At 37.4% G+C, this 18514-nt stretch overlaps 1 protein-coding gene across 4 annotated transcripts in view; it reads left to right on the forward strand.

Moving 5' to 3' along the window:
* Positions 1-6644: 6644 nt before the first annotated feature.
* Positions 6645-18514, forward strand: part of LPAR1 (lysophosphatidic acid receptor 1) — a 76409-nt gene continuing 64539 nt past the window's right edge. For 3 of the 4 annotated variants that reach the window (XM_087716152.1, XM_087716150.1, XM_014060203.2), the window contains exon 1: positions 6645-7414. The gene's annotated coding sequence lies outside the window, so the exon portion shown is untranslated. The remainder of the gene's footprint in view (positions 7415-18514) is intronic. The other variant, XM_087716151.1, reaches the window with a different exon arrangement.

The following is an 18514-nucleotide window of genomic DNA, read 5'->3' on the forward strand; positions in this document are numbered from 1 at the left end:
AAAACCATACTGTGATTGTAATTGCCTTGCTTTGTGATGTATTGTATTTATGGAAAGCATTCTTGTTAAACTTTTGTAATGGATATATGCTATTAATTTTTCTGTAACTCTGTATTCTCCAAGTTCAATTTTCCAGTCAGATATTGTCACTGTTGCTTGGCAAAGCTTATTCTCATGTGAACATATAACTCAGTAAATTGTGATGTTTCTTGTTAATATATTCTGGAACTATATCTATTTTAAAAAATTATTTCATTTTAAATTTCATTTTTTAATTATCTGGATAAATACTCTTTATATTTTACCTTTAATATTTTAGCATGTGAAAAAATGTTCCTTCTGTGTCCTAGTATCCTAGTATTTTCAATATTTGTTAATGTAGGATTTGTTTATTTTTGAAATTATTGGCAAAATTGTGTATCAACAGTAAAACAATTTATATCAATGTTCTTGTAGGTTAAAGGGTGTCAAACTCAAGGCCTGAAGGCTGGATCCAGCCCATGAGGTGATTAGATCTGGCCCGCGGGGGTCACCCTGGAAACAGCGGACCAGCCTGCGGTGCCTCTACCAGTAAAACAGAGCATGGGAGAGCCACACGGAGCTCCATTTTCTATGGCAGAGTGCTGCGGGAGGCTGTCGTGGCAGAAAACAGGACACAGGGGACACACACTGCCAACCCGAGCTCTGTTTTCGTGGGCAAAGGCTACAGGAGGCTGAAAATGGAGAACAGGAGCCCATTTTCAGTGGTAGAGTGCTTGGGCCATGACAGGTGGCCCTGACATGAGTAATGTCAAGCTGGCCATGCCCACCCTGGCCACACCCACTCCACCCCCCCCCCCCAGATCAAACACAACCCTGATGCGGCCCTCAATGAAATTGAGTTTAATTGTCTTAGGTTATAATTTGGACTTAATTCTATGAATTTGGTCCAGAGTTCTTCCCATTGTTCTATTGTAATTGTTTCTTTATAGTTTTTCATCCGTTTTATCCTGCACTAACTTTGTTCTGTTTCTGTATTATATCTGAGTAGATGATTAAATATATGTCTTAACAGTCGGTATTGATTTTGTATAAGTGTTTAAAATTCGGTCATACATTCCTTTATGAAATACCTGTAGGGCAAACTTCTTCCTCCTTCACTTTATGATGATGCTGCTCATCTGGTTGCATAGTCTTTAAGAGAATCAGGAGTTTTTTCAATGTTACCAAGATAAATAATTAGTTATTAATTTTTTAAACAAAAGTCACTCAGCTAGAAAGATGGTATATGGATAATTATGACATTAAAAAATTCAAATACTTTACATCATTTAGAGTGCTTTTTTCTCAAGCTTCCTGAAAGAAAATTCCTCAAGTTTACCACAGCTTCTTAATGGCTGAAAAAAAATGTATCCAAGCAATAATAAATGTCCAAGTAAATCAAAGTGTAACTACTAAACTCTATGCTAACAAATCATGTAATTATTATATGGGACATAATTAGAATCAGGTTCTAATTATGTTCCATATAACAATTACATGATTTGTATTTAACCTGCTTTTAAAAAGTTCATTCAAGTTTCTTAAATTTTCTTTTTCAACTTCACAGATGTTCTTCCAATGTAGTTGGAATGATTGCCTACCTAGTACAATGGTAAGGTAATTAGAAGCTGTGTTGCCCAAAATTGAAGCCAAAATAGTTACCCTGCCAATCTAGCTAAGACTCATCCTGAAATCAAGTAAACTGTGGTCATTAGTACCATCTGACATTTTTAGATATACCGCACATAAAGCATGAGACAAATATATTCCTACTGTCCAAGCATTTATTATCTTTAAGACTACATAAGATGAAGAGCTTTTAAAACAGTAGATTTAGGATACAGAATTACAGGGTTGACATATATCAACCCCACAGAGATTTCCCAATTAGGCAGCTTTTCTGCATATCCAACCCAAATACTCTAGAGCTAAATTTAATATTCTGCCTTTGATTCTTTTCAAAAGCAGGTTTCATAAACCCTCATTTTCTCAGAAGTTTTATCCATGTGAATTTGGTAAATTGAGACAAATACACTGCTACTACTATTACTTACTACTACTACTACTACTACTACTACTACCACTACTACTACTGTACCATTACCACCACCATTAATATTAATTCAACTTTTATTTTCATAAAATCCAAGACATTCAGATGAATTTTATGTTCAATTACTTAGCCGATAGCAATTCTGAGGTCATACTTAAGAGTTGGCAAATTTTACTCCTTAGCAACAAAAACACACAAAAAGACTCCAAAGGGCTGACTCAAAGACATTTGGAGGAAAGGCAATAACATTTATATTAATTCTATACTATTACTATTACTATACTATATACTATATTATACACTATATTATACTGAATATTTTTAATTTGGCAACCAGTACTTTGACTGTATTCTTGTTTAAAACCAAATCATAAGGTTTTCTCTTTTTTTTCCTTCACTTCCTTACTTCCACATTTTGACATAGTTAATCTGAACAACATAGTTCATATGAAAGTCGTGGTAAATTTGGCTTCTTAAGGTCACGTTCTATTTTTTCCAGGGAGATGTCCTTCCTTTTACACAAATTAGAATAGTATTGATGAAAAGTTTTTGGCATAGTGAAATTTTCTCCTGTACTTTTAAAAATTGTACAATTTGTATATATTCTAAATTGCTCTTAATAACCAATTTCTGTCCCAAACTATTCTTGTCGATGTCTTCATTTAAATCTTTCTAAAAAAAACTTATTACAATCTTTGACTATCCAATCTTCCTGTAAGATTTTCTATTTTTTCCATTTGCAAAGGATTGTTATTTTGTACAAAATCAGAAACTGTTCTCTTTCTTTCATCCGAAGGCTTCAAAAATATTCAGCTAATCTGTGCCAAGGTACTATGCTGCATACCTGAAACAATTACTTGCTTCAATAAAACATATGTTGCTTATAAATCCTGGAGTTAAAATTCCAAGATCTCTTATTATTTCTAGCTTTCATCTGCCCACCTGTAAACTGTAAATTAACTAATGTTTCTATGACATCAAACAGCTGAAGTCAATGGTATCCAGAACAGTACTGCCTGTAAAATCCAACTGTGTAACAAACCTTGAGAAATAAATTGCAACTATATGTTAGAAGACTCCAAAGAAGAAATAATGTCAGATAATTAGAAATTCATTAATCCAGGCAAAAACTTAAATGAGAACATATTCAAAATTGTTTTTAATTTTATCAATTTGAGTGCTACTGTGAGGCATTAACAACCAGACCCACGTGCAAAGAGTTCAAATTAGCTACTTTATATCCCAATTCTATTTCATAGCAATCTTCCCAGATTAGCAGTTTGCACCTGGGCCAGACTAGATAAAATTCAACAGAATTCAAGGGGGTGGAAGTTGGATGTTGACCTCGTGTCTATGTAATGATTCCAGACTAATTCCCTACTTGACTCTTCTACCTGGCTCAGCCAATCTCTCTCTCTGACAGTTGCCATATTACTTTTCAAATCTGTATTCCACTTTTAAAGGCTACAACACATATTTTTGATATTATTAATTTTAAAACAAATAATAAATCTCAGAATTATAAATTGAAACAGTACGTCTTGTTGTCTTTTCAAAAAGTGAAGAGATTGGGATTAATCACAGTTCCTGAGTTTTAAAGTTACACAAGGAAAGAACTTTACTGCCTGCCTAGTAGAGGAGCTTTTATAATAGGTCCTCTCCTATAGATCTCACATGTTAACAGGTTTTTTTTATTTCTTTATTTCTGAATGTCTTTGGGGAAGCCTGAAAAACATACCAGAAGTCTGCAACCTTAATATTCTTGTTCCCATGAAGTTCAGTTATACTTTCTGTGCATACTCAAGGCTACAAATATATACATGATAAAAACTAAATAAATTGTGGTGGAATCTATTGGCCTTATTTCTGAAATAAATATACACTACACAATGTTGGTAAGCATTTCATTGGTTTGGAATTATAAAAATAAGTTTAGTGAAATCTTGTTTTGCACATTTCTCTTCCAATGAAATCAGCCATAATTATGTTTATGTGTTGGATGCAGTGACGTGCGGTGAGGTTTATGGCTGGTGAGGCACTGACACAGTGGTGGGTTTCAAATTTTTTTAGACTTGTGGACTTCAACTCCCAGAATTCCTCAGCCAGGCATGCTCAGTTCCGATTTATGAGCCGAGGTGGCGCAGTGGTTAAATGCAGCACTGCAGGCTACTGCTAGATCAGCAGTTCAGCGGTTCAAATCTCACCGGCTCAGGGTTGACTCAGCCTTCCATCCTTCCGAGGTGGGTAAAATGAGGACCCAGATTGTTGGGGGCAATATGCTGACTCTCTGTAAACCGCTTAGAGAGGGCTGAAAAGCCCTATGAAGCGGTATATAAGTCTACTGCTATTGCTATTTAAAGCGACAGCATTTGTTTTTCTCCTTTGCGAAAAAGTTTCCTTCATTCTTTTTCTTCTCTCTCCCCCTCCTTCAGTGGTGGGTTTCAAAAATTTTTGGAACCTACTCTGTGGGTGTGGCCTCCTTTGTGGGAGTGGCTTGCCGGCCATGTGTTTTCTTTCTTTCTTTCTTTCTTTCTCTCTCTCTCTCCCTCCCTCCCTCTCTCTTTCCTTCTTTTGTCTCTCTGTCCCTTTTTTCTTTTTTCTTTCATCTCTCAATCTTTTTCTTTTTTCTTTTTTTTCTTTATTTATTTCTTCCTTTCTTTCTCTTTTTTTCTTTCTCTCTCTGTCAGTCTGTCTGTGTGTGTGTGTGTGTGTGTGTGGCAGTGGTGGGTTTCAAAAAATTTTGGAACCTCTTCTGTAGGTGTGGCCTGCTTTCTGGGTCCACTGGTGGAACCTCTTCTAACCTGTTCGGTAGATTTGACGAACCGGTTCTACCGAATAGGTGCGAACTGGTAGGAACCCACCTCTGCCCTCCTTCCTCCCTCTCTCTCTCTCCCTCCCTCCCTCCCTCCCTCCCCCCTCTCTCAAATAGATTGCTGCCATCCCTTTTCAGAATGTTTGCTTGTGTGTGTGTGTGGTGTGTCTGTGTGTGAGAGAGAGAGAGAGAGAGAGAGAGAGAGAGAGACTTTGCAACTCAATTGGGCTTCTCTTAGCTTCTTGATTTGCTTTTCCTTCCACATTACAAGTAGGTATTTCCATATTTTTTTAAGTGAAATAATGAAAAAAATCAGGAAAGACATCAGGGCAGAAATAGCTTCAGAAAAGAGTGAATGCCATGACTGTACAATTGATTTTTATAGCTAGATAAATTAAAATTAAGTAACTTTTAAGCATCCAAGAACTTTCTGATGAGCAGTTTTGGGTATGGAAGGGGAAAAGTTTGGGAAACAGATATAAAACTTTACTGATTTACCCATCTCAAAGCTGTGGCGAAATAATTCCAGTTTAAGTTTTAAAAAGTAGATTTTTATGACTTTAAAATCACTATACCAAATGATTACAATGAAAGCCAGTCTGGTCTAGCAGTTCAAATTCCAAACTAGGAGTGGGGAAAACTGAGTTCTATTTTAGGCATAAAAGCCAGCTAAATTGACCTTGGGCCAGGCACTCCCTCTCCACCCTAGGAAGAATCAAAATAGAACTGAAAGGGACCTTGGAGGTCTTCTAGTCCGGTCCCCTGCTCAAGCAGGAGATCCTGACCTATACGATATCAGACAAGTGACTGTCCAGTCTCTTCTTTAAAAAACCTCCAGTGATAAAGCACACACAATGTCTGAAGGCAAGCTGATCCATTGGTTAATTGTCCTCACTGTTAGGAAGTTTCTCCTCAATTCTAGGTTGCTTCTCTCTTTGATTAGTTTCCATCCATTGTTTCTTGCCCTGCCCTCTGGTGTTTTGGAAAATAAATTTCTAATAATGGTGGCTAACAAAATGCATGGACTTGTAATCAAGTCTCTGTGACATGCCAAGAAACAACACAAATCAAAAGGTTTCAACGTGAAGTTATGCCATGGGGCCAAATGGGTGCAGTGGGACTGTATGACTGTACTATGTTACAGTGCAAGTGAGGTCAAGGCCATCTGGACAAAATCCATGTGGAAAAGTGGCTCTTGAGAAATATCACAACTGAGCAACTGAATCGATGAAGACACTTCTTAAAAATGTTCTTAAGACAAGAGAGGAGTCTGTCATGCTCCTCCCACATATTTCCTGCTAATGTGTAGCTTATAGGGAAGTGTTATAGTTTATACTTCCCCAACCCTCCAGGCATCCTCATTCTCCAAAATGATGGGAAGAGCGCTGGCAGAATGAACCAACGTTTATGCTTATCCTGTGAGGTTATTCACTTTCTTATATGTCTACTCTAACCCTAAGCATTTAGATTGGTTCAACCAAACTGGCTGAATCACAATTAGTGAGAAATTCAAATAAACAAATAAATAAACACATGGTAATAATCCAAAGATATCCGCCGGACACCTGGTTGAGGAAGGCGAGCTACACCGTTTGGCTTTTAACTACCATCGGTCGCCGGAGTTTAAAGTTCAACTCCGGCACGTCTTGAATCTTTGCTTACCAAGCAATGAAAGCTGCCCGGGCCAACTTTCACCCCTCCCGAACTAGTTTTTCTGGTTTCGTAACCACCTCTCTTGGTTCAGTTGGGGTGGCCCAAGGAACCGGGTCAAGAGGAGAAAAGAATCAACTGGACTTGCTCGGAGGAGAAGGGAACGTGGAAGGAAAGAGAGAGAGACACCGTGGCGAAGGGGTCGCAACTGAGAGACCCCCTTGGCGCTAAGCGGAAAGACTTGCGCGCCAGCGCCCAGCAAGGCGGAGCCCTACCTCGAGGAAGGTGAGAAAAGGCGGGAAAAGAAAAAAGAAAAGAAAAGAAGAAGCCGGGTCGCAGAATTGCTTCTAGCCGGGCCAGGAGCCAAGCGGAGGGACGCAAGGCAAACCACCCCACCCACCGGACTGCACACAGACACACCGCCCCGTGGCGGCTGCAGGCGCGGGCGGCGCCTCGCAACTTTTCCCCTTCGCCCTTTTCTCCCCCCCCCCCGTGTCGGATGAGCAGGGTTGCCGCGCCAGAGGCTACCCCAGCCTCCCCTTCGCTGCTTCTTTTCTCTCGGCCGAGCAGCGAGCGCTCCCTTCTCGCTTTCGCCCCCTGCCAGAAGCGGCGCCGGGGCAAAGGATGGTGTTCCATACGCCGCCGCTGCTGCCACTGCCGCCGCCTCCCCGCTGCAGCCACCCCGCAGCCAAGTGAACGCGAAGACTCCGCCGACTTGGAAAGAGGCAAGCTAAACAGGCGGCTGGCTGGAAGAGGCGGCGAGGGCGGGAAGACCCCCCTCTGGCTCGGTCTGGAAGCTCGGTGGGACGAGAAAGTCTGCGGGGTAAAAAAGAAACGGCAGCCCCCGGGGTGGGGGGAAGAGACTTCGCCTGGCCCAGGTAATCGTCTTGGGAGTTTAAGGGGGAGTTTCTGGAAAGGCAACGGGTGCCCTTCCTCTCTCTCTCTCTCTCTCTCTCTCTCTCTCTCTCTCTCTCTCTCTCTCTCTCTCTCTCTCTCTCTCTCTCTCTCTTTGCTCGGGTAGGGCTGCTTTTGGTGTCTCCGCCACCATTCTTGGCCGGTTGATTCGGTAAGAAAGCAGCCCAGGTTTGCTTCCCCCCCCCTCTGCCCCCCAGGAAAAAAAGTCGTCGCGAAAACCTCAACTTTCTTCTCTCACCTTCCCTTCTTGCCTCGGGCGACTTTTTGAGTTTTCCTCCGCTTCTTTTTCTATACTTAAAACTTACACTGCTCCTGTGTTGTGTGTGTGTCCCTTCTGCCCCGCTGCTTGTGCATTTGAGAAAGATAATTGGAGAGTTTAGGAATGATACTTTCTTGTTTGGAAGTCTTCCTCCCCCCTTTTTTTTCCAGGGCTCTCCCCCCCCCCCCCCCTTGCTGACTCGTCTCCGGCTTTTTCAATTAGTGGAACTGAATCTTTTTTTTCTCCCGCTGCCTTCTTCTAGATATGTTAATGGAAACAAGAAGCAGTCTATTCTGCGTAGGCTGCCTTCGTCTTCAAGTGTACTTTAGCTTTTGTTTTAGGAAAACTCTCCATATAATAAACAGGGATTCCTTCAGCATCTGTGGTTGGGGAATTATAGTTCTACTCAAGGGGTGGGGGACTGCCTTTTTAAGTTCTTATCTTCCAAATGGATTAAATGTGAATTTATGCCTCTCATTTGAAGCCATGTGGTATTTTAATGTTTAAAGAGAGAAGACACCCCTAGAATTATTGCTTCCATCCTGGGTTGAAGTGCTGGGATACTTGAAAGGCTCTATTAGAGCATTAACTCCTTTAGCTTTCTTCTCCCCAATGCAGAATATTTATTTAGAGAGTGCCTGTAATGTCATTTAATGGGGATTATGTATTCCATCCCACTGATGTATTCATATTCACACTGGCAACGTTGCAAAATGGTTGATGGACTGTTATGCAATCTATGCAGGTGATTGGATTCTCTTCTGTGTTCTGTATAGCATAGCAATAATACTGTACTAACATGGATTACAAAAACGTTTTGGTTTTAAATCGGTTTTGCATCACCATCCAAATCTTGTTTAGGAACATTGAAATGGGTCAATCGGGATTCAACTTAATTAATTAAATATTTGCATTTCACTTTTTGTAGAGTTGGTCTTCTACATTTGGTTGAATGTGAGGCTAGATGTACTGCATAGATGCTAGGTATGTTGTTACTTTCTTCAATGGACAATACTGACATTTCCAAAATAATAAGATTCCCACGAATTTTGTGGTGTGGAATTGTCACAAATTCTAGACTGACTTAAGGCCTTTCAGAGGTCCTTTATTCATCTACTTCATCATATATCCACAGGTTCCCTCAGCAAAGAGAAAAGAAAGTGTATTGGTATAATTTTGTGAAACTATCAATTAAGGGATCAAGGTAGAGAAGCTTTAATACCAATGTACCAGAACTTTGAATATTCTATCCAATGAAATGTACAAAAGATTTGAGTAAGCTAAGCAAGCCTAACCAAACATAAAGTATGTCACATGAAAAACAAACAAAAAGAAAATAAATGAATGCTAAAATCAAATGGACCATGGACTATTTTCATTGCTTGTCTTCTTTGACTCAAAAAACAAAGTGAAATGGAAATTCTTTTCATAAGGCTATTATTACATATATTATCTTGCCTTGCTGGCTTCCACTCCATGTTGCATGAGTCTGTCCTTTTTTGGAATTTGCCCAAGTCCATTTCTGATTCTGAAGAAATTGCTACCTAGTGTTACAATGGATCAGAAAACCCAAACATATTGGCACCCCCTTCTCAGTGGAAGATGCCATATTAATTTTATAGATATTCACATTTGTCACTGAACTTTAAAAGCAGTAAAAATGGTAACATGTTATCACTATAAGAAGCACCCAAATATTAGAAGTATTTTGTCATTAGTAGACAGGTTATATAAAACTATGACTCTTGCATCCATTGCCCAAGCAGTAGATGTTCTGAATGGGTTTTAATTATATGATGATGGAGGGCAAACAAAGCAAAACCATTATCCTGAAAAGATAGAGAAGCTGTTTAGCTAAAAGCTAAACTAGCCAATTAGAAAACTATAGGTTGTACATAATTTGCATGTCAATAAAGAATCAGTGTTCTAACTGGGGATTAAATGGTTGGAACAAATTAAATTAATTTGGAACTAATTAAACTGTCTTGCTCCCAGGAACAATATTGGCATTGGCCTTCAAACCCTTAAACAGTTTGGGGCCAAACAATTAAGAATGCTCTTATAATCCTTTGTTTTAACAGTGGTAACTAAGACTATCTGCCTTTGATAGGAAAAATTAGGTTGGTATGCATGAGGAATAAGACCTTGCTGGACATGCATTATGGAATTACATCTTTGAAATAAATATATATGATTTATAGAGATGGACAAGAACTATCATTCCAGGAATCAAATGTTTTATTGGATCCTAAATCAGTCAAGTTGTCTTCCAAACCATATTAGTTTGGGTGCTTTTCTAGAAGTTAATCTTTTGAGCCAGAATCTATTTCTCATATTGGACCCAAGAAACCAGACTATAGGAACCAGTCTAGAAGTCATGTTTGAAGCCATTATAGACTTCCAGTTGGGAATAGTAAAACTGCCCAACCATTCCTGGTTGTGTGATCCAGTGTGATCCAAAGAACCAAATGGAACATTCAAGAGTTCTCCAGAATATTTGATTCCTGATGGTAGGTTGTACACAGTAACTTTCTACCTTGAGGAAATGTTAAATGTTTTAATACTATAATTATACACTACTATGCATGATTAATTGTACTAGATTTGAAGGCAATATTATATGTCATTAGTTAATTTTTATTCTGATTGTTTTTATCATTTTATCATTTACCTCCCGAAGAAGTTAGAATTGTAAAACTAGATACAATTAATAAAAATATTTAGGAATTATAACAAGGAAAATAGGTCATAGTCAATTAGAAGAAACACAAATCAACTCAACAGGACAGAGATCTGGCAGAACAAAAAGACTTTTATTGATCAAAGGAATACTATTCAGAATAGGGTAGGATAGACTTTTCTAAGAACAGCATTCCAGACACCAACTTGAAGTGGGGGGGGGGGAATGAAAGTCACAATTATACATTAAACAAATCTGGCTTGCTAGTAGTACATGTGAAAAGGATGTTCCAGAAGATCATAAGCTAAAAATGCCTAAACAATGTGATGGCAACTGTTAAGTAACCCAGAGCCACAGATATAGGACTTTACATTTCTCCCTGTTAAATTTCAGCTTATTAATTTCAGCCCACAGGTCATATATATATATATGCATTTTAAAAAATCTCTTTCCATTCTAAAAGGTTGACCACTTCTTATAGTTTTATATATCTGCAGATCTGGTAATCCCCTCATCCAAATCATTCATAACAATGTTGCATAGCATGAAAACCAAGACAAAAATCCAAAATCCATACTGCTCATCAAGCTGATAGGAACTGTTTATGAGTTCTGTCTGGGATGGTCATTCAGTTAATTGTGAATCTGTCTATCAGATGTATGATCTAAGCTCATATAGTTTTAACATTTTCTTAATGAGGAAATAAAAAGTTTCACCTAATGCTTTTCTGAGATCACAGCACACTGCCCATAACATTCCCCTTATCTAATGTTAGTAACTCTGTCTAAAGGAAGATAAGGTTAGTTTATAACCTCTTGGGACAAACTCATGCTGGCTTGTGATTTTTTGCACTCCTATTGAAGTGTTCACAAGCATGCTTCTCAAACACCTTGCCCACTACAGGTATGAAGCTATTACAGACAGATCTGTAAATTCATAAGTCTTCCTTTCTTCTATTTAGCTTTCCTCTGATCTTCTAACACTTTACTAGTTTTCATCAAAGAATACACCTTCAGTACCCTTGAGCAAGATTACTTCACAGAATTCATTGAAATTGGATTTTTTAAAGATTGTCTCCTCACCTGTCCAGTGTTACTGGACAATGATAGCAAATGCTTCATTTCCACAAAAGCTTAATAAAATTTGTTAGTCAGAAAAGACTCTCTTCTCTTACAACATTGTATTTTTAGAAACAGTCATTCACTGATACCGATACAGGCAGTCCTCAACTTACAACAGTTCCTTTAGTTACAACAGCACTGAAAAAAGTGATTTATGACTTTTTCATACTCACAATCATCCTGGTGGTCATGTGATCAAAATTCAGATGTTGGCAAAACTGGTTCATATTTATGACGATTGCAGTGTCCCGGGGTCATGTGATCACCTCTTGCAATCTTCTGATGAGCAAAATCAATGGGGAAGCCAGATTCAGTTAACAACTGTGTTACTAACTTAACAACTGCAATGATTCAGTTAACAACCCTGGCAAGAAAGATCGTAAAATGGGGCAAAACTCACTTAACAACTTATTTATCAACAGAAATTTTGGGTTCAATTGTAGTTGTAAGCCATACTACATTATGTTTTTTCTCCTCAAGTATCTTTTTCCCTAAGTTTGGGAAACATTTAATTTCTGTTCATATGTGAAAATTGCTAGTTCTTCAATCTGCTTGCACTGTCATAGGGCAAAATTCTCATATTACTATAAAGCAGGAAACACACACAGCAGTTTTTAGCATTTCAAACTTTAGGTTGTGGAATTTGTGTCATAGCGGTTGTTTACACAGTTAATTTTGGCTCACCAGGTTTCTGCTCTGTCATTTGTAAAAGCAGTGTGTTTATATGTTAAAAAAAAACCTTAACGTTTACTGAGAAGAAGGTCCTGTTATATCTACAGAATCTAATCACAGGAAAGTCTGCATAGAAGCCTTAAACCCTATATTTTCCTTGCAAAATCTGAACTGTGTTGCAATTGATACTTCAGTTTTATAAGTAATTTGTTGTGTTTCAATATAAAAATGATAAACAATTTTATCATTAAATTTGTTAAATTAAAATTCTGTACTAATAAGTATTGTGAATAAACTGCCTGTTTTTTGTTCCAAATGTTTTATAGTATGAAAAGAGTACTGTTAAGTTTTATTGTTAAATGCAATAAAATATAATACTGTGTATCTGGCTATCAAAATGCTTTAAATAATCTAATCTTTATGACTTTGAGGATTCAGAATCTCTGTTCAAATTCTTAGCAGGATCAAAGCCTAGGCTTAAGTTCCCTTCAGTTTAATAAAAAACAATAATGCTATAGTATATAGCCAATAAACTCTAATCATTGCTAGAGGGCTCTGATCTTTTACAGAGAGAATTGCAAAGCTTTTTACATGGGAGACTAAAATCAAATGCAATAGAGTTAAATATTTAAAGGAGTAATATTTATTTTGATAATTGCTTGCATTACAATATCTTTAGAGTAAGATCCTAAGAGCAATAGTCATTCAAAGATGTGGTGGGCTTATCTTCATTCCATGTGTTCAAGTGAAGATATGGCTGATATGTCTGGGATGCTTTAATCTGGATTCCAATATGGAGTGTAGGATTGAGTCTAATGGCCTAAACAGCCCCTTTCAGCTCTATGTGGAAATAATTTTCTATCAGGAGTAGTTGGCCAAAGAACATTGGAGATATGTATTCATCTTGAACATCCACTGTCTTGCTATGGGTACTTATAATTTTTAGTAGTTGGTTGTTTTTTTACTTTGTGCCATCCTCTAAACCACATACTTAGTGCTGAGATGCTAAAAATGGTTAGGGAGTAAAGTTCCATCCAAATGTCCCAGAATAAAGGTTCATAAACCTCAGCCAATGGGACCTCTTATCACAGTTTATAGAAATTGTAGTGCAGAGTATCTAAAAGGCTTCTTATAGTCTAGTCTTGGTTAAGAATCTTCCCTAAATAAGGGTTTAAACTTGTTTCAGGAATTATGACTCAGTGAACCATTTTCTGCATCTTGAAGAAACTTTTATCAAGACACAAATTGACTGTAGTTGTGAAGAAAACAGTATTTCGTGGGGGGAACCCTGCTCTTTCTGTTTATATTGCTCAGGATTTTGATTTGTTTTTCTTGGTTTATATCTATGGTATAACTATGTTTAAAAATGAAAGACCTGCCAGTTCATTCATATAGTTTCAGCATTATGTAAAAATAAACATGTGAAAATAGGTCATAGCTTTTGACTACCAAAAAGTACACAAAAGTATGTAAAATAGATGTTCTGGTGTTTTAGTCTCATTATAAATTGGATGGATGGATGGATGGATGGATGGATGGATGGATGGATGGATGGTTGGATAGATAGATAGATAGATAAATAGATAGATAGATAGATAGATGATAGATAGATGATGGATGGATGGATAGATTTTGACATTTGTTGGATTAAAACTTGCACTAAATTATCATAGATTTTATATTGATTTTCTTTCAATCTGAGAATGAAATGAAAAGTTTGTATGTTAATTAACAGCCTAATACAAAAGGAAAATAGAACAGCTCTAGAAATATTAAGTTATGACCAATTCAATATAAATTTCCTCCTTGGTATAGAGAGTGAGCCAGAAAATCAATTTACATTTGCCTCTTTTACTAACCAGATGGATTTAGTAACCATTTGGCTAGGTTTACAGAATTGTGTACATCGAAACTAAACATACTTCATGCTTAGGCAACATTTGATTACTCTGTAATGTGTAATCTATGGTTCATGGTGTAATGTACTTTGTGAATTCATCAGCTGTGACATACTTAACAAACCCTGCCTTAATTAGATGCCAGAATCAAGTTACTAATATTTGTTGTGCTTTGTAATACTGGGGAAAGTATTGTATAATACCTATAGCAATAGCACTTAGACTTATATATCACTTCACAATGCTTTCCAGCCATCTCTAAGTGGTTTACAGAGTCAGCATATTGCTCCCAACAATCTGGGTCCTCATTTTACCGACCTCGGAAGGATGGGAGGCTGAGTCAACCTTGAGCCAGAGGGACTCGAAATGCTGAATTGCTGGCAGTTGGCAGTCAGCAGAAGTAGCCTGCAGTACTGCATTCTAACCACTGTGTTACCACAGCTCTATATTTCCATTTATGTCCATTATGTGCATCTCAGTGGGCTTTCCAAGAAGGATATTGGAAATATGATTATGATTAAAGTTTTACTATGGTGGGATACCATAGAATATATGTCTTGCTTCTAATCACCCAAGTTTGGTTAATCAATATTAAGTTTGTATTTGCCCACCATATATAAAGGGAACGGTTTCTCCTATCCAGTCATGTCTGAATCTAGGGAGTGGCGCTCATGCCCATTTCTTAGCTTAGGGAGCCAGCGTTGTCCAGAGACATTTCAGCGGTCATGTGCTATGTGCCAAAGTGCATGGAAGGCTATTACCTTTGCACTGAAGTAGTATACATTTATTTATTTGCATTTGCATGCTTTCCAATTGTTAGATGGGCAGGAGCTGTGGCAAGTAACGAGAGCTCACCCCATTGCATGACGCTCGGGTCTCGAACCCAGGCTGTCAGTTTTCCAACTGACAACTTAGCATCTTTAACCACTAGCCATCACACCCCCTCCCACGGTATATAGAACCTCATATTTTTATGCTATATACATTGCTATGCAGAAGACCATCTTGCTGTTGAATAACTCTTGCAGATAATGGAGAAAGTTAGAGGTTTATAATTCTTCCTGGATTTTTTGCTGCCTGTGAAAGCACAGGTATCTTGACAATGAATCAGGAATACCTTTACCAAGTTGGATTTCTATATCTGCTCCAATCCTTTCTCAGGAAAATATATATAGTACTGCCTTCTTTAAACGCATGCTCTATGTGAGGCTTCCCACTAAAAGCAAGTCAGAAATTTTAAGATTGTTTTTTTTTAATTTTTCACTGGCTTTTTGATTATCTGTTAACAGTTTTATTGAAGGATTAGAAAATAAATGTATTTTATTTTCTCATTAAAATGGAAAACGAATAAGTAAATATGGGCTGAATTGTCTCTTGATGTCTAGAAAGGAGAAAGTCAGGTTAAGAAAGCCATTTCTTAAATTCTAATATGAGAAAGGAAGGAAAAGAAATGAAACAAGTAAGCAGTATGACTAACAGAAGACTCATCCCCGTGGCTGTTTTGAGGTTACAATGCATTATTATCCCAAATTCCAAAACAATTTCCATGTCAGTCTATGTCTTGCAAGTGCCGCGGGGCAGGTGTATTTTTAGTGATTGAATGGTTTGGGAGACTGTTTGACACTTGTGTGTTCTGTTGTGAGGGTAAAATGCTTTGAAAGAAAGAATGTTTCTTTGATGTGGTAATGAAGCACTAATGCAGGATGCAAATACCAGTTTGACTCCTTTACCTGAGGTAATGTTTTACTGCATTAACCTTTGTAGCTGAGTGACTCCTGCTTTATTCCATAGCATTCCATTTAATTTTCAAACAGTTAGGTTGAAAAGCTGGGAAGAAATTATGGGGAAAATATTTCTTTAGACTGAAAAACAAAACATTATGTCAATATCACAATTCCACTGAAAGTCATTTAAGACACACTGAGGACTTCAGATTAGCCTTCCAGAATTCTAGTTATATCACTGCTTTTGTACATCTTCCATATAATATAATGAATACCAGGGTCAATTGCATTGTATTGCATTGTATTGTAAATTGACAATCATGCGGTATACTTGAGAAGTATTACTAGGTTGGATTTAGATTAAATTTATTGAATTTAATTCCTTTGAAATGAATGGGAGAAATTATATCTGAGCAAAGGGGGAGACTGATTAATCCAGGGTTTTCCAATCTTGGCAACCTTAAGACAGGTGGACTTTAACTCCCAGAATTCTCCAGTCTGGCTGTGGAATTCTGGGAGTAGAAGTCCACTGCCTTAAAGTTGTCAAGGATGGGGCAACCTGGTTTAATAACTGTGAATCTGGAATTTCTTTGCTTTCACTGTGATTCAGAATTTCATAAAAGAAAATATAAATCTTATTAATAATATTTGAATGTCCTTAGTTGGAGTCATTACACTAAAATGAATAAGATACATTTTAAGGCCAGAAACAGAAATCTGATATTCTCTCATCTTAGAAGATGATTTGAAATAGGGAAGTAATTTGGTTTGGAGTTCACCTTTTCTTGCCTTAATCAACAGTAACTAACAGCCCATCACTGGAATAGAAAACCACTTGTGGATGGCAGAAATAGATAATATCAGAGGTGGTATTCAGCCGGTTCAACCTGGTTCTGGTTGCAGAAATCGGCTCTATGCCGTCCTATTTAGGCACGTTTTTGAGTCCAGGCACATGTGCGGAAGGTGGACATGTGAGCAAAGACCATGCACGGAAGGCTGGGCACATGTGTGGAAGGTGCACATGCATGGCGAACCAGTGGCAACAAAATGTGAAACCCACTGCTGGACAATAATGCTTTTTATTGATCGCCTATTCACTGTCAAGACAATTTCTGGGCACACTTTTTGTTGCTGTCCACTTCTAAAGAACGTTGTTCTGTGTTATTTCTTGAGTTCTGTTGTGCACTTCAGTTTATTTCAAACTAATGCCAGCAATTCAATATCTACAATGCAGAGACAGGAATGCCCATGCAATTGAGTTACTGTAATTGTTATCATGGTCCCTAATGTTATTCTGAGCATTTTTTTTGTCAAGAATGCTGCATTTTTTTGTCAAGAATACAGTGGTTACAACATTTGCATTGCAAATAGAAATTTGGTAGTTTGAAATCCTGCCCAAACCCTTTTCAATTACTTTTTTATGTTTCCTGGGCAACCTATTTTTCCTACATTTTTAAAAAGTCCAGCGTATCTTTTCATCAAATTTAAGCCATCTAAGGTTTAAAAAATGTCATCTCCAACTCCAGCAAGTCCACATTACACTGATGACAATAAAATATATTAACCTAATAATGGGTTTATTTTCTAATGAAGCTACTCCAGTTGAATAAATGATTTTTAGACTTTTTTTAAAAAAACTGAAGTGCACTTAAAGGAGAAGGAAGCAATGTATTTTGCAGACATTACTATATATTTTGTTAGAATTATTGTGGATGTTGCATAAAGATACTTGAATAGTTTATTCGTGTCCAACATTCTGTCAAATGTTCATTAGTAATTTTATTTAAGAAAATTGCTATTAAGATAAAGATGGGTACAAGGACAGTTTTATGGGGTCACAATTTATGAAATTGCATTGAACCCCAAAAAAGAGATGAGGGTTTAAACAAGATGGAGGCTACAAGAGCGCATCTAAGGGCATAGCAGCCTCAATTTATTTTCTATTCTATTTATTATCCTATGGGAATTCAAATCAGCAAATCCACCCATAGACTAATGCATCTCCCTCTTACCCAATGGGTACATTGGGCTGATGTCATTTTCTAATTAACCTTTCTACGCTATTAATTGGTTAATGGAACAGGGTGATCCTAAGCAAATTATTCTGTTTCCGGACCGTTTTATCAATGCCAAGGCAATTTCCTCTAGAGCAAATTGCCTCCTCCTTCTCTCCCTCTCTTTCATTTTGCAAGAATCCATCTTCATGTTAATTTAGGGCTGTATCTAAAGGGGCCCTCACATCTTTTCTTATTCACATCTATGGTCCCATGATCACAATATATTATCTTTTTGCTGATTTCTGTGTGCATGTTCAATTAAAATATGCATTTTTTTTACAAAAATATGATCTGGAGAGCTAAATCATAACATTTCATAAAAGATAATTGTATTTCGGTTTTCATTTTCTTCAAAGGCTCAAATATTAAGTAAATATTGGCATTGCCAAATGCCAATTTATTGGCATTGCCAACAGGTATATATGAGAATTACAGTGTTATGCAACTAGAAGGGATACTACAGTATATTTGCTTACTTCTGAAAGAAAATATTTGTAAGTTAATAAGTTAATTTTTGTTGAATTTATTACTTGTGACTTAAACATTTCACAGACATTGAATGCTGATTTATATTCTCTTTCCCAATAATTCTAGGGAAAAGAATGGTCAAGGGGTTAAGCATAAGAGTTTTTTGCCCCAGTTAAGAATCTGC

This window comes from Thamnophis sirtalis, unplaced genomic scaffold (genome assembly GCF_051295495.1).
Source record: "Thamnophis sirtalis isolate CommonGarterSnake01/CBP01778 unplaced genomic scaffold, rThaSir2_p1.2 scaffold_5, whole genome shotgun sequence".
Lineage (NCBI taxonomy): Eukaryota > Metazoa > Chordata > Lepidosauria > Squamata > Natricidae > Thamnophis > Thamnophis sirtalis.